We start from the raw sequence: 19,169 nt of genomic DNA, 5'->3' as shown, positions 1-19,169 counted from the left end.
TTGATTCCAGAAGTCCAGCCATGCAGCCCCTGGCCTTGCCGCCTCCCGCAACCTTTCTCCAGAGACTCCGAGAGGGGCCTAAGGCCTGACATGAACAAAGGGCTGGGGGAGGTGGGGTTGGAAGGGCCCCAGGAAAAGTGTGTGTAAAGGGCTCTGACTCCCAGTTGGGGAGTTCGGATGTCCCCTCAGGGCTTTCGTCTTCTAACCTCCTCTCTCCCAAGCGCTCAGCCAAAGGGCAGCACAGGGCACCCTACCCTAGGGTGCGGCACCCCAGCTGGCAGGAATTTGGAGCAGTAGATCTGTGCCCAGCAGGTCTGTATGAATCACCCAGGCCTCTGCATTTTGCTTTTCTAGAGGAAGAGGCATGGCAATTTGTAAGACAATCACTAGACGGAAATCGGGAGCAACCAGACATAACTCAACATAATTATTTCTGCATAATGACTTCTGCTACTTGATTCTGTCTCGAGCAATGACTGTAATCTCTATCTGTCACTGGGAAGCTGGTGGCCAGGGAGCCCCTGTGGCTTAGAGATAGAGCCAGGAGGAAATTTGCAATTCGAGTTAATGGAGTGTTCCCAAGCAGCCTGGGAGCCAGTGCCTTCGAGGTCTCTGGAATAGCAGACCCCATCTCCTGCTAGGAAGCCTGGTGTCAGAGCTGGCTGGACCTCCTCCGCGGAGTCCGACCCACCCACTTTGTGGCAGATGGGGAAATTGGAAATGGCAGAGGTCACAGGATGTGCCCAAGGCACAGGCCAACCTGGAACCAGCACTTCCTCTCCACCCTCCCACCATCCAGCATTTCCCCGTCAGCTGGCCTGGCTGTCGGTGGGACAGAGGGAAGATACCTCTGTGGAGCCGGTCACTGAGAGTGCTGGCCAGGCAGGGCCGCCCCCAGGAGGCTGGAGACAGTGGGGACTTTGCAGCCAGATAGTGAGGGACCTCAGTGTGGTGACTGGGTGTGCTTGCTGAGCGTGCGGGCAGATTTGCGCTCACCTGCTCCAGCCGGGGGCATGCAGAGGCCCCTCCTTCCCCAGGAGGGTGCTTACTCACTGCATTGCATGGCCTCTTAAAAGTCCCCGTTAGGCCGGGCATGGTGGCTCACACCTGTAATCCCAGTACTTAGGGAGGCCAAGGCAGGCAGATGGCTTAAGCCCAGGAATTTGAGACCAGCCTGGAAAATGTAGTAAGATTTCATCTCTACTAAAAATGAAAAAAAAAAAAAATAGATTGGGGTGCACCTGTAGTCCCAGTTACTTGGGAGGCTGAGGCTGGAGGATTGCTTGAGCCTGGGAGGTTGAGGCTGCAGTGAGCTTTGATTGTGCCCTCCAGCCTGGGTGACAACCCTGTGTCCCGAAAAACAAACGAAAAAAAAAAAACCTTTTAATTAACCAGAGCAGCTGAAAAGAACAGAGCATGGGTTTGGGGATTTGTGTTTTGGGCACCCCACCCCCCACTTAGCCGAGTGTGACCTGGGCTGGTGTCCTGGAGTCTTTCTTTCTCCATAAACGGTTGAGAATGAGCTCTCTGCCGCGGCCGGTCGGAGGAGGATGATGCAATGAGGAACTGGTACATTCTGCCGCTGGCTCCATTACTGGATTTCTCCTCATGGAGAGCCCTTGACCCTGTCCAGGTCTTGATTTCTCTGAGTGTCAGAGCAGAGCGCAGAGCTGTTGGATAAATTGGCTGAGATCATCGATTTGAAAACGCCATGGGAAAATACGGGGCAAGGCAGAGAGCACAGAGGAGCTTTAGGGCAGTGAGCCCGCGCTGTGTGATGCTGTAGTGGTGGGTACGCATTGGTACACGTTTGTCAAAGCCCACAGAGTGGCCCACACCAAGAGTGAACCCTAACGTGAGCTGTGGACCTAGGAGGTGATGATGGTCAATGCAGGTCCCTCAGTTGCAAAAAATGACTCACTCTGGCAGGGGATGTGGATTGTGGAAAAGGCTGTGGCCGGGAGTGGTGCAAAGGGTATATGGGAACTTTCTGCTCAATATTTTGGGAAGACCAAAAAATTAAAATCTTTTATTTTATTTTATGTTTTTGAGACAACATTTCACTCTGTCACCCAGGCTGGAGTGCAGTGGTATGATCTCGGCTCACTGCAACCTCTGCCTTCCAGGCCCAGGTGATCTTCCAACCTCAGCCTCCCATGTAGCTGGGACTACAGGTGTGCACCACCACATGCGCTAATTTTTTGTATTTTTAGTAGAGATGGCATTTCGTGATGTTGCCCAGGGTGGTCTCGAACTCCTGGAGTCAAGCAATCCACCTGCCTCAGCTTCCCAGAGTGCTGGGATTACAGGCGTGAACCATGGAGTCCAGCCTAAAATCTATCTTTAAAACACACACACACGTACACACACACACAACTATCTTAAAAGCATAGTGACCTTGCAGTGAGAATTTCTGGTGGGAAGATGCATGACTTTGTCAGGTCTTGAATTCTAGCAGTGAGTTTACATTCCATAATTGGCCTACAAAATTCTATATTTGGGAAATGGTAGAAATTTAACTCTAAGCAAGATACACCCTATTTCCAATCACATGTGATGCATCTTGGGGGCATTCATTTGTCAACCATTATTTATTGAGCGCCTGCTGCATCCAGGCTCTGCATGCACAGACATGAAACGGACGATTTCCTGACCTTGTGGAGCTCACAGTCAGTGGGGTGGGTTGGTAGGAGGTGGAAGGAGGGGAGAGGTGCAGCGCCCCCATTACGCAGGAGTGAGGGGAGCCCCGCTGGCACGCAGCACTGTGCTGAGGCTGGGTGTTCTAGGGTGAACAAGCCACTTGGTCTAGTGGGTGTTTGTAAAGCGGGATCATTGCTATAAGGGAGAGAACCTTGTATTGGGAGAAAGTAATTAGGGAGTGTGCGGTAGATACGGAAGAGAAATGGGCTGTCAGGTAAAGCGACTGTCGGGATTCCATCCTGGCTCTGCCCCTTAGAAGACACATGATCTTGCAGGTAATTAGCTCCTATAAGCCTCCATTTTCCCCCATCTCCCAGGGCTGCTGTGTGGATTACATTGGATAATGAGTACAAATGCATAGACAGCCTTTAACAAGGAGCCTGGTTGTATGGAGCTGTCGGCCTCCACACTGTTAATACACATAGGTGCCAGAGGCTGCAGGTTCACAGAGGAGGGGTCACCAATCCGTGCCTGGGGAGCAGGCAGAGAAGAGGGAGGTGGGCCCATCCTGAGTTCATGCTACATGAAGGGTGCTTTGAACGCTTGTGCCAGAGCTGGCAGTGAGGGTTGAGGGTGGGAGTGGCTGGGTACCTGGACACTGGCAGTGCACATTTTCCTTCTCAGTCTCTGAGTGGTTTTGTGAGCTTCTGGCTGAATGTCAGGTGACGCATCCTGACCTTTTCCTGAGCACCTAGTGTGTGCCCTGCACGGGGCCTAGGAGGCATGCTGGGGGCAATATGGGCCTCAAAGAGGAGATTGGGTGATGAGGGGCCAACCTAGATATGCCAGTCAAGAAACCGTGGAGGCTAGAGGGATCCTGAAGAGGGCAGGGCACAGCAGTGGGTGCCAGGCCTGGGTGTGCATGATTCCACTGAACCCTCGTAACGGCCCTGGGTGCAGGGTACAGAGTGCTAGGTGAGGACGGAGGCTGTGCATCTGTGATGGCCCCAAGTGACAATGCTGTTGGGATTCGAATGAGTTTGTAGATCACAGAGGTCCCAGCCATGCTTAGTTTCCATGCCAGTTTTGTAGTAACTGGCGACCTCACTCGAAGGGTGGCCAGCATCTCACCTTGGGGCTTCTGTCAGTGTTGTCGTAGGCTTCTCTCCCGCTGGGGTACAGTGGCCTTGAGCATGTGCCCCTGCCCACGGCGGCTGGCGGAGGTCGGGAGCCAGGGGTTTCTGTATTTAGCATGGCACTTGCAAAAGCTGTGATCCCCCAGCAGGCACCACAGAAGCAACCAGAGGGAGGGGCACGGGCTCCGGGCCGGGTCATCACAGCCCATGTGACCTGTCGCTCTTCTCTTCCAGGGGCATGGTCTAGCGGCCCAGTCAGGACACACTCCCCGGAGGTTCTGACCCACTCCCTCTCGGACTCCTCCTGGTCTCTGGTAAGTCACTCCCGGAGGCTGAGTGGTCCGGGGCGGGCGAGGACTGAGGATGGAAGTGGGTGACTCCTGCTGTGCCGTGGGGTCCTGCCCATGTGTGGGGACTGGACCCAGCTCAGCAGAAAGAGCAGGGAAGACTGAGCGTGGGGGGCAGCCCACCTAGCACCCCTAAGACAGGTCAGGAAACTGTGGCTCAGAGATGCAGAGAACCACCCCCATGCCCCAAGGCCCCACAGCCATCTCGGCTCTCGCCCTAAACTGGCCAGGTCTTTCTGGGCAAATCGCGTGAGCTTCGGTGCTTCTGTTTGGGGATTTGTGGGGGGAATGAGGGGCCCAGAACTTTGAGAAGGACGTGTGGATGAGGGCAAAGTAGGGCGCTGTCATAGTGTCTGGGTGTCATGACCCTGGTCGTCCTGCCAGCTCCCAAGACAGGAAGTCCTGACCGACCGTGTCCCGGGGCTGCCCGCAGGTCTGGAGAGCCCGCCAGCCGTGCTGTGGGGCTGCTCTCCGGCGTTGAGGGTTTGGTTTTGTTTGCAAGCGACGAACCAGGTGTGCGATGCTGGAGAGTGTGTGATTCTCGCTGTGCCTCTTCACAGCCCCTTCCAATCTCGTGCATAGGAAGGTTGATAAAAATGCCCTCTCCAGGGTCAATGCAAGATCAGACCTGGAGTGAAGTGTCCCCATGGTATCTGGTCCGGCAGAACCTGGCTGCCCACAGCTCCTCCTCTCTCTCCCTCCTCCCTGTCATGGTCTTATGACTATTATGGTGACTCTTGTCACTCAACACCCTGCCCCACCTGCTGCTGCGTACTGCGAGCATCAGTTGGGGCCATGGATGTGGCAAGGGTCAGCTGTCATAGGCTCCCGGGGGGACACCTAGGGGAGGGACGTTTGGGGACAGAGCCCCATCTGGCCATGCCCAGCCCATGAGAGCCCTCATCACCGACTTGCATCTGGTGAGTTTGGCAGGGTCCTATATAAGGACTGAAGTCCTCCAAGTCCTCATACAAAGTCACTTTCCAAAAGTCTGGAATTTTCTTGGCCCTAGATGCGGGAGATGCTCTTTATAATTTCCATCTTCCCACTCAGAAGGAACCACCTTTGAATGCTCAGCCAGGCTAAAATTTGGACCCGAAACCTGTTAAAGCGTCACTATCTTAATTTCAGTTGTCGTGAGGGGGTTCTGGGCTGTGTGAGGGGTGGAGGGCAGGTGCCAGTGGCGGGTTCCATCTGTGGCACTGGTAGATGTGAGTCCCTCAGTCGGTCAGGCCCAGGGCCCAGGGCCCAGGGCCCAGGGCAGAGCCCGGGCATGGCTGCTTTCCCACTGGGCACCAATGCACTCACGTGGTGTTTCCAGGACCAAGTGAGCTCCCCACCCTCTCCCCGTCCCTGCCCCGCCCTCAGATCTGCATCCCATGTGTGGGGTGGGTTTTCCTGCCTTCCTCTTCCTGAGGGAGGGGATTCTCCTTCCGCCTTCTCCTTGCCAGAGTGGCTGCTGGGTTGGGAGGAGACTGCCAGGCTGGGGCCTCAGCCTCAGGGTGCCGGTTAGCCAGTGGTTAGCTGAGAAAAAAGTATTTTTCTCAGAAGAAAATAGACACAACCGCATGCGAAGGGGCTGCTTCCACCCATTCATTCTCCAGCCACCAGCCTTACTGGAGCTGGAAAGTGGGGGAACATCTGGGTCCGTGCTACCTGGATGTCACCTGCATACAGGTGTCCTGGCCCGAGGCCACTGTCAGCACAGCTGCACAGGGGAGGCGCCTGGCCCGGCAGGTCATGTTGAGGCTGATACCTGTGTCAAGAAGCGGGAGCAGGCGAAGGGATCAGAAGGGGGTGGAGGAGGTGGTCCCAGGTGTCCATTCCCATCCCCAGACCCCTGGGGCATTTCAGTGCACGCACAGCAAATAATATCTCTGCACCGCCACCACCACGAGTTGAGGGACTCTGGGGTCAGAAGGCACTTTCCAGCACATTCACACCGTTGGCCGTGGATGTTGTGGGTCAGGTGATGGGCGGTGGAAGGGCCTTCCGCTTCTCTCTGCCCCGGTCCTCGGTCATGTACAGCAGATCTCTCCCTGGGCAATGGAGAAGCAGCACCTGCATACTAAGGCTCGAGTCTCAGCCTCCCCTACCAGCCTCCCTCTCCACGCCCCCAGACACTCACGCGTTCCTTCCCTCGAGGTGGGTTCATGGAGCATGTTCCCTGTGCCAGACAAGCTTCCAGGCTCTGGGCTTCTGATGGAGAATGGGCCAGAGTAAACCTGGCCCCAAGGACTTTGAGCTCCACTCAAAGGGAGACAGACAGTGAACTCAATAAAACAGAAATGAGAGAAAGGATCAAGCTGGAAAGGGGATAAAGAATGAGTGTCGGTTTTGGATAGAGTGCTTGGGGAAGGCCTTCCTGAGAGGGAGCTGACCAAAGGCCTGCAGGAGGCCAGGGACGGGCGTGCTTCTAGTTAAGGAGCAGCTGGTGCAATGGGCCTGTGGCAGATGTACACCTGTGGCAAGGAGGGGGCGAGCAGGCGGCTCAGCCAGGTCCTGGTGGGTCACACCTGAGGGGCAGGATGCTGGCAACCCCGACCACTGAGGAAGACAGGTGTGAGCAGCATCTCAGCACAGCCAGAGTCCCACCATACGGCGGCCCTCTGTGTCCCTCAAATAAGGACGCCTCCTCCCAGGCTTAAGAGATCATTGTTGCTCATAGTGATTTGTGTAGCCAACAGTTCTTCTAGAAGAAGTTAGATGAATAGGGCCATGGAGATTTGGGGCCAGAAGAGCAGAACCCCAGGCTTGCCTCCCCTCCGGTGCTGGCCAGGCTGTGGATCCCAGGCGGGCATCTCAGAGAGCCATCTGAGCGGCTTTTCTGGAAGTGCCCTCCTAGGCAGACACTGGTCATGAGGCAAGGCAGCGGGGAAGAGACAGTCCTCCTGTGTTGTACGTTGAGGGTTATATTTAGGGTGACTTGGGATGACTTGGCAGTATCACTTCCTGTGGTCGTCCCCTCCAGCCCTCAGCCACAGAGAGCAGATCCTGTCTGACAAGCATTGTGGGCAGACACGTGCCTGCACACACGTACACACACACACACATACACACAGACACACACACTGTGGGCAGGCACAACTTAGCATTCTCATCTGCCCTGGAATCAGTGGAGGGCTGGGGACATTGTCCTGGCCCTTCGGCAGGACCACCAGGTGCCTAGTGGGGGAATCCTGGCCGTCAGCGTCCCCAGAGCATTTGCTCCGTGTCGGGCTCTGTGTGAGGGGCTGTATCCAGATCCCACAGGAGCAAGACCAGCCTAGGCTCCCCATCTGGTTGGGAGATGCCAGGCGGAGGTGGAAGGAAGGGCGGCTGACCTGCCCGCTAGTCTGCTCAGCCACATGGGCAGCCAGAGCCGAGGCTGCACAATGACGCTCCCCTGACCTTGCTGCCTGTTGGCCCCGGGTCTCCAGGCCAGGTCCGCGCCAGCCAGGCTCCTCCCCACCCATGTCACTGGCCTCTCTAGGTGGAGTCCACGGTGATCTTTTCTCCCCTTCCCGAGGCATCCAGCACCACCCCAGGCACAGGACCTGGTGTTTCTGGGACAGCCCAGATTACACACTTTCTCTCAGTTACCCCCTAGAATATTCTTGGACTTCTCAGACCCCATGTGCAAATTTTTAGCTTAGAAGTAATCGCTGGGATCATAGACGATGTTTAGCAAATATCTGTTCTTTTGGATGTTCCTCGGCCCCCAGAGGGTCTCTGGGAAACTGGCTCTTTTGCTGAGGCGAGAGACTATCTGGGTGAGAATCTGTCTGATGGGGCTGTCGGAGGATGCACAGACAGTGCTCCGGGGGCTGAAGATCCACTGTTCCGAGGCCGGATCTGCAGAGGATTTGGAGGTTGTCTGGAAGGAGCCCCTAGATCAGCCGGACCTTCTCTCTCCCTCCCTCTTTGACTTCCTTCCTGCCTCTTGTCAAACAATTACTGTGTACTTCCTATGTTCCAGGCGCTGTGCTAATAATTGGTTATGGGATTATTCCTAGCCACACCCTGGGTAAATGGAACCCAGCTCTCTGTCCTTGGGAAAGGGTCAGGAGAGAACTGGGACCCAGCCGGGAAGCTGGAGGCTTGAGGCTGCTGGTCCATGTTGGAATGCTGCCTCCCTCTGCCATTCAGCACCCAAGCCCAGCGCCAGGCTCAGAGTAGGAACTGAACCTTTGTTGTTGTTGTTGTTGTTGTTGTTGTTGTTTTTTGAGACAGTCTCGCTCCGTCACGCAGCCTGGAGTGCACTGGCGCAATCTCGGCTCACTGCAACCTTCCACCTCCCGCGTTCAAGCGATTCTCTGCCTCAGCCTCCCGAGTAGCTAGGATTACAGGCGTCCACGACCACGCCTGGCTAATTTTTGTATTTTGAGTAGAGACGGGGTTTCACCATCTTGGCCAGGCTGGTCTTGAACTCCTGACCTCAGGTGATCCGTCCACCTCTGCCCCCCAAAGTGCTGGGATTACAGGCATGAGCCACTGCGCCCGGCCAGGAACTGAACCTTGGTAGGAGAAGGAAAGAAGGAGTCCCTGTCTTGCCTTCCCGACCAGACTGGAAGCTCTCTGAGGGCGTTTTACCCTTCAGTGTCTCCCCAGTGCTTAGCACTGTGACCTGAACCTAAGAGGTGTTCCGTGAGTGCGTGTTGATTACCCTTTGTGTGTATGGGTGAGTGCATTGCCACAACTCTCCCTGCAGAATCTGTGGCTTCTGGTGCTGTGATTTAAAGACTAAAGACAGCAAAGAGTGGCTTTTATGAGCTGCCCCCACTCCTGATTATAAACACAGTGTCTTATGAGTCAGATGCCTAGGTGATCATGGATAAGTCACTTGCCAACAGTTAACTCCAGACTGTAGCTGCTGGGGCCACCGAGGGCAGCTGGAACATCACCTTTCCTGTGCCTAGTGTTTCAGCCGGGCTGATGCCATTTTATTAAGAATGACTTCCTGTTTTTATTGCTTCCCAGAGGTATTAAACATGAATCAAATAATACATGTGACGATTCACTGGAGGTTCCCTTCCAAATTTAAAAGAGAATTAAAGAAAAAGTTTTTGACGGGTGTGCTGGTGTGGACACCAGGCAGGCACCTGGGAGCCCTCCCACCTTGAGCTCAGCTGTGGGCAGCAAGGCAGAGGGTGGACCTTGCCCTGCAGACAGAGCCATGCAGACTGCGCAAAACCCCAGGGAGGACACGTGTCTCACAAACACCTCTTCAGTCTAACATTTACAATGGTATTTCTTACAGATGGTTTCCACCCGAGATACCTTACAATGTGGCCAAACCCCATTCATTTGGGACACGTGAATTCAACATTTGCAAATAGTTCCTTTGGGGCTCATGAACTGAGAGTTTTGTCATTTCTCAATCAGGGACCTGGCAGAAATGTAGCTTTTTACCATCTACTAAGATAGGAGCGAGGAGGCAGCTGGGTCTGCCGAACAAGGTCCAGGGAGAGGGACACCAGTCCTGGCTCAGTGAGCAGCTCCTCAGGTGCTCTGGAAGCCTCCTCTGGGGAAGGACTCAAAAGTTTTCTATTTATGTATGTGTTTTTCTTTATTTTTAAATTTTTTTCTCGAGGATGTTTTTTACAGCTAGCTCATACCTCAGGGGCCACACTGTCCAACCGCATATTGGACCCTGATAAGGAAAGAGAGCCGTCAGGGTATGTGACTGAGCCGCCACCACCCAGGCCACCAGCTCCGTTCTGCAGTTGAAAATGATGCCCTCATAACAAAGAGTTATTTGTGTGTGTGTGTGTGACGGAGTCCTGCTCTGTCACCCAGGCTGGAGTGCAGTGGCGTGATCTTGTCTCGCTGCAACCTCTGCCTCCCGGGTTCAAGTGAGTCTCCTGCCTCAGCCTCCCGAGTAGCTGGGATTACAGGTGCCCACCATCATGCCCAGCTAATTTTTGTATTTTTAGTAGCGACGGAGTTTCACCATGTTGGCCAGGCTGGTCTTGAACTCCCGACCTCAGGTGATCCACACACCTTAGCCTCCCAAAGTGCTGAGATTACAGGCATGAGCCACCGAGTCCGGCCAACAAAGAGTTCTTATCCGTTCATTACAAACGCCCACTCTTTCCAGTCCTTACCTGATCAAGAATTCAGAGGCAATTTTTCAGGTATTTTTTTGATTTGGACTTTACAAATTTGAATTACCATTCAAGTAATTGGTCTGAATTCCTAGGTTTTGATGGTATTTTTCTCTTGCTTCTCCTGGCTGCCTCTCCTCCCCACACTCTGCATTTGTTAATCTACCCATTTGTTCCATGTTCTGTTTGTTCTTTATTGCTATATACACTGCTCCATAATATTGTCTATCATTTGTCCATTTATTACCCATGAAGGTACATGGAGAGGTACCAGCCCAGAGGTTTGTAGCAGGGACAACTTACTTGCTGGTGGTTATCTCCCCAAAAGTTTGGACCTGCGTGTCATTGACACCTGCATACTTTGAAAGCACCCCAGGATGAAGTCTGGGACTGGAACGAGCTCCCACCTCAGCCAGACTCTGGCCTCCTCCCCAGCTATGTCCCCCCGAGCCCTTCTCCAGCCATGCCCTTTTGCCTCCCAGCACACTGTGGATTCCTCCTGGAATGCCCCTCACCCTGTCTGCTGGGTGAGTATTTTCCCCCCGCAGAGCTTACGTATCAGCCCCAGTGCTCCGGGTAAGTCTGGGACTATCTCCTACATTGTCTGCCAAATCCTGCAGAAAGCCCGGCCTGTGCTGGTCAGCAGGATGCTGTGTTCCCTGTTAAACAGACCCAAAGCAGTCAGCAGCCACAGACCTCCCCGGAGATGAGAGAAGGGACCTCATGCCCTGAGGCAGCCCCCGCCTCACTCCCACGCCCAGCAGGTGCTGAGCAGCCCCCAGGTCCTGGGCCCCTTTGCTCTCCCAGGGCTGGGCCGTTCTTGCATCTTGGACCGAGTGGGCTCTGCCCTGCTGTGGCATGCTGGGCTTCTTCTGTCCTTTTTCTTTATTTTCTCTTTGAAGAACAGGAGTTGGAATTTCGCTCACCCTGCCCCAGCTGGATGTGTCTGGGCCACTATGATCTCAGGCTCTCTGCCCGCCTGGGTCTCGGGACCAGGTTTTAATGCCGCTGCTTGGGGTATGCCGAGCGAGAAGGGCCTGCCAGGCAGTGCAGAGATTCCACCGAGCCCAGGCCGCAGCCCCCACCTCCCGCCAGACTGTGCTCAGTGTCAGGAATCGGCTCCCAAGGTTGCCGTCTTTCTTGTAAAGCTGCACCAATACCCCAGGCATCTGACTGGTGCTTTCCAACTGGCACTCCTTTTTATAGATTCCGTTTCCCTTTATCCTCACAACTACTCAGTAGAACCTGCAGGCAGGGACCCTTATTCCCATTTTACAGTCAAGGAAAATGAGGCCCAGAGAAGTTGAGACAGCCAGGACCCTACGGCTGGAGACAAGGCAAGCTGGGCAGAGCCCCCAGCGGGGCCCCTGGGTCTGCGGGCTGCTTCCAGCAGCACCCCTCATATATACACCCCCATCCTGGCTGCAGGCCCCCAAAGCTGGCATTCTGGTGCCATTTTACAGAGGAGCAAACAGGCTGGGTCTGGAGCGTTGACACTGGCAACTCTAGCCCAGTCTGGCCTGACTCCAGGACGTGGCTCCGGGACCCTGGAAGAGCTGCCTGTCCCTCCACGGCCCCTCCAGGGGGTGCTGCGTGCGGGCTGCTGGCAGGGCAGGCTGAGGCACTCGACAGCAGACTTGGCCCCGTAGTCTCACTTTTGCCCCTGCTAGGGTGAGACGTGGTTCCCTGGGGAAGGGCTGTTGCTCGCCTCCTGGCCCGGAACATCAGGGTGGAATTTGCAGACGGGATTCTGCCATCTGACGTGTGGATCTTCCCACCCAGGCATGGGTCAGTGCTTGAGTCATTCTGCAGCTGGCACAAAGAGCCAGGAAGAATGCGCTCCAAGACGCCTGGGGGCTGGCATACCAAATCACCAGGCGTCATCAGCACAGCCAAGCCAGGGTGGGGGCCTCGGGCAGGGAGCAGCGCCCCGCCAGCTCTGGCTGACTACACGAAGGGTCACATCTAGAGGGACTGACGAAGGAGCGTCTAAAGCCTCAGGATCTCCAGCCTGCTGTGCCCTCTTACATTTTCTCCCACAGAGCAGTTAGCTTGCGGTGTGCGCCAAGTCCCTGCGAATGGGAAGTTGGGCGATTCACATGGTTGTTTCAACTTTTGAGCTTTTATTGTGTGATTGAACAGTAATAGAATTATTCTCAGTGTTCTATGGAGCGTTGCCGGGTAGTGGGGAGGTGGGCACGCTGAGCCTCTACTGTTTCTCCCCTTCACCCCTCCTTGTTGTCATCAATGTGCGTTCTCCTACAGTCATGCTCCGCACTAATTCCTTCAGTCATTCCTTCCAGCATTACTGAAACTGGAGTCCTTTGTGGCGTGTGGGGACTCCTCGTCGTGCGGGGCTTGGGAGCCACAGGACTCAGTGCTCGCTGCCCCCATTCCCTGGCACACAGTTTCCTTTGTCTGTCCCACCTGGAGAACTCCTGGAACCTTTAAGCCCTGGCTCAGCCCTCAGCTCTGTCCCATCCCAGCTGACCTCTGTGCCCTGCGCCCGAGCTCCTGGGCCCGCATTAAGTCTCTTAATGCCCATCACCGCTGTTTCATGGGCATGTGTGGGGGGAGTCACTTCAAGGAGCCCCAGGAAGGGTCTCTGTGTCTCATCCATCCATGTGTGCCTACACCCAGCATGGAACGGGACTCGGGAACCACTGAGGTGTGGGTGAGGGAACCAGTTCAGAGACCCCACTCCCACTGCATCCTGGTGTTTCTGGGGTCTGTCACTGAAAGCCCCAAATTCGCCTTCAAAGCGAGATGCTGGGTGGGAGCAGAGGAAGTCCCAGGCTCTGTGGCCAGTACTCCACACCCAGATTCCCACCGGGCTCGCTCCAGCTTGGCCCTGGCACGGCTCTGCTCCCCGCCTGGCATCCGGCACCCTCCACCGCTGTAGAAACATGGAACCGTCACAGGGACAGACGTCCGTGGGTCGGGGGTTGCTTTCAGAAAGTCTGTGGCCTCATTTTGGTCTTGCCTTTGAGCTTCCTTTTCCTGCTGAGTTAGGGTTCTGGATGGAATGGGAGCATTCTCTTGGGCGTTTCCCTTTTCCTGTCTCTCCGTGCTCTCCCCAGAGGCTCATGTATGTCTGCTTCACGCACCTCCCTTTCTCTGCTGCAGAGGCAGCTCAAAGAGCTCCTCCCCAAAGACTCAAGCTGGAGTGATGTTGGCTCTGTGATGATGCCGCATGGGTCCAGGGAATGATCTTGCTGGACAGTAACAGGAAGTCCCCCATCCTGTCCCCCACCCCCCTGGCTGAGGACCATAGAACTGGGATGTGTTCACCTGGGAAGGAGTTTGGCACCAGTTTGATGAATGGAACCCCCAAATCTGGCATGCCCCCAAAGCTCTACTCTGTTGCAGCTGTTTCCATGCCAGAAAACGGAGATTTCCAGAATACCAAGTCTGAATGTGCCGTCTGGAGCTTCAAATCTGAGCAGAGCACTTGACCATCCTAACCGCTGACCTTCCTCCAGCCATTCCTAAAACTGGAAGAGTCACAGAATGTTAGAGCAAGAGGGATCCTAGAAAAATAACCACTCACTCATTCCTTTGTTCATTTGCTCAGGCACTATGCTAGGCCCTTGGAATACACAACCGTTCATTCAAACATACTGACTGAATTGTGTGCCAAGCCCTGTTTTGGGCCCTGTGGGGGTACAGTGGTGAACAAACGGAGGCAGACAGTCAAGATATTTTGTAAATATAGTGCCAGGTGGCAGGAAATGCTGGGAAAGGGGTCAGGGTGAGGGACTAGAGGGTGAGGGTGGATGCTCTTTGAGGTGGGGCCTTGGAGGAGGTTTCCCTATGACTGTTGAGCAAGGTCATGAACTTGGAGGGAGTGAGCCTGGCAGACATTGAGGGGAAGGAAGAGCAGACAGGTGGAGGGAACTGCAGGTGCGAAGGCCCTGAGGCTGGAACACGCTGAGCAGCTTCTCCAACTGGGACAAATGAAGGATTCTCCTTCCTCCAGGAGCTCCCAGTCTAATGAAGGAAAAAGACAAATAAGTGATGTGTCCAAAGCTGAGTTCATACTAGAAAAATGCTGTTGGAATTCAAAGGAAAGAGCAGTTGTAGGGACTGGGAAAGGCATGCCTGAGGAGTGGCCTTTGCATTGGGCTTTGGTGAATGAGTAGGGGTTGGCTGGGTGGCTGAGGCGAGCGTGCCACACAGGTGAACTCATATCTGCAGAGGCACAGAGTGCAGGGACAGCCACCCACACATTCCTCTTCCTGTCACAGTAGCAGTTTCTGCAAGGGAAAGTACATCTCTTGGGGATTCCCTTTTCATTTCTCCACCTCTTCCTTCTCGCCAGCTTAATTTAGGGCATTTCGGCCTTGAGAGGGTGGAAAAGAAGGAGGGATGGGTGGAGGGAGGGGATTTCTATGCCCTGCTGGGTCTCTCTCTCTCTCTCTTCTTGTATGTTATGTTTTTCTTGTAAGGCTTTGAGGAATTGTGAGGAGTTTAAGAGGCTGGGGATGGGTAAGAAGTCAGGAAGGTTTCAGCTGGATTTCTCAACAACAGGTTATTGGCCTGGAGCCCATCCAGTGGGCAAAACACCGTGATGCAACAGCTTTCAGGAAGGCCTCCAGAAACGAGCTGTAGGTCAGTGGGTTGGGTTTAGGTGCAGGCACACCCTGGAACTGTCACTCTAGAGGTGTTACTGACCTCCTTTTTCCCCAGAGCTGACTCAGCAGGCTTGGCTCTTCCAGCTCCAAAGAGAAGGAGGAAACTCTTCCTTCTGCAGCCCCTCCCCACCAGCCTCATTCCTTAGCTAGGCTCAGACCTGGGGTCCTCATTGCAGCTGGCCTCTGGCAGCGTTCTCAGGCTAGCCCTCTCTGCTGAAAAGAGAACCGTGGGGGACTCACAGGTAACTGTGAAATGCGAACACCATGATCTTTCATTCAAGGGCACTAAGGAGTGAATAAATAAAGGATACCGTAGGATGCTAATGAGCTTGAAGAGTCCCTGTTTGGTGGCCCCAGATCCAGGGTCCCTGGTATCACCCAGTGAATGCTGCTTCTACCCAGCACTGCCCATGGGAACTATAGTAGGAGACACATACCTGTGTGATTGTAACTTTTTCTATAGTCACACTGAAAAGTAAAAAAGATGAAATTTAAAACTTGTTTGATTTAACCCATTAGATCCCAAATGGTATCATTTGCCATTTCACATGTAATCAAGAAAGAAAAAGGATTAATGAGATATTTTGTCATTTTTTTTCCACATGAAGTCGTCAAAATCCAGCGTGTATTTTACATTAGGGGCACATATATGAGTTCAGACTGGCGACCGTTTATGTGCTCATTAGCCACGTGTGGCTGGTGGTGACCGTAGTGGACAAAGCAGCCATAGCTTATAGGTGGAGACGCGGAGGCACCTGAGAGGGGCGGGATCTCAGCTCAGACCCTGGGAGCCTGTTCAACAGCGCCCTCTAGTGTCGGCCCAGCCGCACTTCAGCCTGGATGGTCCCAGATGCATCGGCTCCTCCCTGCACCTGGGTCCTGGCAGCCGGCACAGTCTCCCCGCAATCACCCAGGGGCAGAACTGGCCCCTCGTTGGAGAACTACCGGGAAGCTAAGGCTGCAGGCAACTTGACTCACTTGCTTATTTGGAGGAAAGAAGGACACAGGCCCGAGTTGCTTTGAAAAATGCAGTCAGCCCTAGGAGAGGGGCTTAGCTGCAGGAGCTGTGTGGGTCCAGCGGTACTGAGAGAAAGAACTGGGATGGGTGCTACATAAGAAAGAGCACAGACCTGCTTGCCTTCCACCGGCCCCTTCTGCCTTCCACCTTCCTGTTCCACCCCAGGCAGAATAAGCTCTCATCTCAAATGGGCTGAGCCCTCTGAGTCCTTGAAATTCACAACGAACGCCTCTCCAGTCTCTTCCTGAGACTGCTTTTTTTTTTTTTTTTTAAGACAGAGTCTTGCTCTGTCGCCCAGGCTGGAGTGCAGTGGCACGATCTCGGCTTACTGCAACCTCCACCTTCTGGGTTCAAGCAATTCTCCTGCCTCAGCCTCCGGAGTAGCTGGGACTAACAGGTGCATGCCACCACGCCCAGCTAATTTTTTATATTTTTAGTAGAGACGGGGTTTCACCATGTTGCTCAGGCTGGTCTTGAACTCCTGAGCTCTGGCAATCCACTGTCTTGGCCTCCTGAAGTGCTGGGATGACAGGTGTGAGCCACGGCACCCAGGCCAGCCTGGGTCTTTCATAAGCTTTTGGTGTTCCCCACCTCTCTGATTGCCTTCCCTCAAAGCATCTCAGAGTCTGGTTGGTCTGGCAAGCTTCGGAGATCTGACTGATGAAAGCATCTCGGAGCGATGGGATGAGATGCCAGCCAACGCCGTCAGCGGGTACTGAGGTGGGAGTAACAGGATAGTCAAGCCATCGGTTCCCAGGAGCCTCACTGAGCAGCTGCTAGAATTATGCCACTAAACAGGCTTTAATGTACAGGTAGTACCGACTCTGGGTTAACTATTCCTCACAGGGCTTCCCAGCTACGTGTTTACATTTCTTTCCTTGTTCCTCTTCTTTTTTTTTTTTTTTTTTTTTTTTTTTTTTTTTTTTTTTTTTTTTTACAATTTAGCAGATTAAGAACAATAACAGGGTAACTGAGAATCAGAGAGGTGACTCTGAGTGACGCATTAACTCCCTCTCCCGTGTTTCCATCACCGTGAATTCAAACATCATCTCTGATGCCCTCAGACAACTGTTACTAGTTTGATCCGAGCGCTGCTTGAATGTGAATCTTTTTAAGCCAAGCAGGAGATGGCTCTGCTCTCAAATACACTGCCCTCCCCTGGGTCCCCCATTCCGTACCCCACCATCCTCCTCGGAGATGAAAGTAAGACTTCCTGAGAAATAAAGGCTGGGTTTGCCTAATTACTGGAGCCAGGTGGCCGTTTCTGCCGGGAAACGTGAGTGGTGGCTTTCCGTCTCTGCAGAAAGGCTAGATTTTTCTCAGTCGTCTTACTAGACAGCCAAGCACCAATAAGGTTGGCTCCTTTGCTTAATGAATGACAGAGGGGTCACAGTGGCATGCAGCACGCCCCCGCCCCCCGCTTCTTGTGAGGCAGCCTGCGTCGGGCCCGACAGCCTCCGGGAGAGAGCTAACATGAGGTCCTTCAGATTCATGTTTCATCTGGGCCCTTGTTAATAAGCACACACTGGCCATCCCAGTGAGTGACTGGGAGCGTGTGTGCGGCCGTCACCTTCATTTGGCATTCAGGGGCTCCATTTACCAATTTCATAAAAGTTCCAGTGGGGAGGCCATCTTGCGAAGCTGTCCTGGCGAGCAAGTCTAAGGGTGAGGAGAGCGCTGGACACCAGCCGGCAGCACCCTGGGTGGCCTCTGCGGCTGCTTGTGGTCTTGGCACGGTCTTGGCACGGAAAGGGCCCAGGGGAGGTTACAGGACAACGGGAAGGAGGTGGGCTCTCCACTCAGAGCTGCTGGGTCCACAGCCCACCACTCCACCAAAGCCTCGGTCCCTTGTCCCTAAGGTGGAGCTAGGAGTGACCTAGCCAGGAGTGACCCCACTTTCCCAGCTCCTAGAATCTTCACTGCGTCCTCCCCTGGATGTGGCCTACGGGGACTGGGCCTCCTGCAGCCTTTGAAATCCTCCTTGTCATTCAGTTGTGATTCCAAATGCCATTGTTCTAGGCAAGCCGCTGAGTACCCCGGGAATGAGTGACTCCTCTGGAGCCCCACTTTATTCACTTTTTATGCCCCATCCTGGGCACACCTACACCATAACTCAAGCCCCTCAGGGAGCTGGTGACTGGGGACGGATATCCCAGCACTCAGCCCAGGATTCGGCACTCAGAGGGCCCGACAGCCTGGAATACACCGAGCACCCAGCCGGGCACCAGGCCCCAAGGACAGGCTGAAGTTTCCACTTCCCTGGAGAAAGGTCCTCCAGTCCCCTGCTGGGGGGCTGATCCCGGCTGGCTACCCACTTACTCAGGGCGGGGAGGCAGACTGGAGAGGCCGGACTTCCCTCAACTCACTCATCTTCTGTGGGTTCCTCACCAGCCTTCCTCTGGGCCTGTTGTTCTCCTGTCCAGCGTCTTTCCAGAGAAGACTCCTCCCCCGCCCCGCTTGGGAGATGGGGTTGGGGTAGGGGTGGTTACCTGACTGCTGAGGCGCAGGACAGGGCTCTCTGTTGGTCAGGGATGGCTAATTGCTGTAAGAAGCAAGTGCCAATCTCTGCCTGGCCCGATGAAGTGGTGTTTCCTGATGTGTGGCAGTGGGATGTCACCGCAGGAGATGAAGGTTCTATTCTACGCAGTCATGCAAGGACTTAAGGTTCTTCTTTTTAGTGGGTCTTTCGTCTCATAGCCTTTCTCAGCCAGATTCCAGGAGGGAATCAAGGACTCACAGCGAAGGCATCATGGCGTGCAGGGAATAACTTTCCTCCTGCACACCTGGAACGAAGCCAGTTATGCACCCTCTTTAGGCGCATGACCGGTTGGGGAAATGGGCACGCCAGTCATTGACTGTGGGCTGTGGTTCAGATGAGAAAGTGTGGTTGAGAAATGCTTTAGGGTCTGTGCCTTCTGGGGCCTCCAAGTCTTCCCCTGGATATTCTGCTTCCAGGTGCCCAGGAAGGAAGGGCAGGAAAGGGCACGTGGAGCAAGGGCTGCCCTGAGAGTTATGGAGGCCCAGGCCAGAAGTGTGGTCATCACTCTGTCCACATCCCATTGGCCAGAGTGTAGTCACATGGTGCCACCTGGCTGCAAGGGAGGCTGGGAAATGTAGTCCAGCTGTGTGCCCTGGAAGAAAAGGCAACAGGGTAAGAGGAGCACACGGTCTCGGCACAGGCTGCATTCTTGCACATTCCTTCAGACTCTGCCTCCCACACCTCCTGAGACTCTGGGGACCCCCTATCCCTGACCCTTCTGGAATGTTGGGGCCCTAGTTGCCCTGTTTCTCTTCCCTGGCCCCCCTCC

General features: G+C 54.4%; 1 protein-coding gene across 4 annotated transcripts in view; it reads left to right on the top strand.

Moving 5' to 3' along the window:
• The window catches only part of HPCAL1 (hippocalcin-like 1), a 122,943-nt gene that overhangs the window by 89,866 nt on the left and 13,908 nt on the right, over positions 1-19,169 (top strand). For 3 of the 4 annotated variants that reach the window (XM_011965298.1, XM_011965296.1, XM_011965297.1), the window contains exon 2: positions 4,011-4,090. The gene's annotated coding sequence lies outside the window, so the exon portion shown is untranslated. Of the gene's footprint in view, positions 1-4,010; positions 4,091-14,912; positions 15,086-19,169 lie in introns of all 4 variants that reach the window. The other variant, XM_011965299.1, reaches the window with a different exon arrangement.

Source organism: Mandrillus leucophaeus, unplaced genomic scaffold, assembly GCF_000951045.1.
Source record: "Mandrillus leucophaeus isolate KB7577 unplaced genomic scaffold, Mleu.le_1.0 Scaffold72, whole genome shotgun sequence".
In the NCBI taxonomy this organism is placed as follows: domain Eukaryota; kingdom Metazoa; phylum Chordata; class Mammalia; order Primates; family Cercopithecidae; genus Mandrillus; species Mandrillus leucophaeus.
This window is presented reverse-complemented; position numbering and strand designations above follow the sequence as displayed.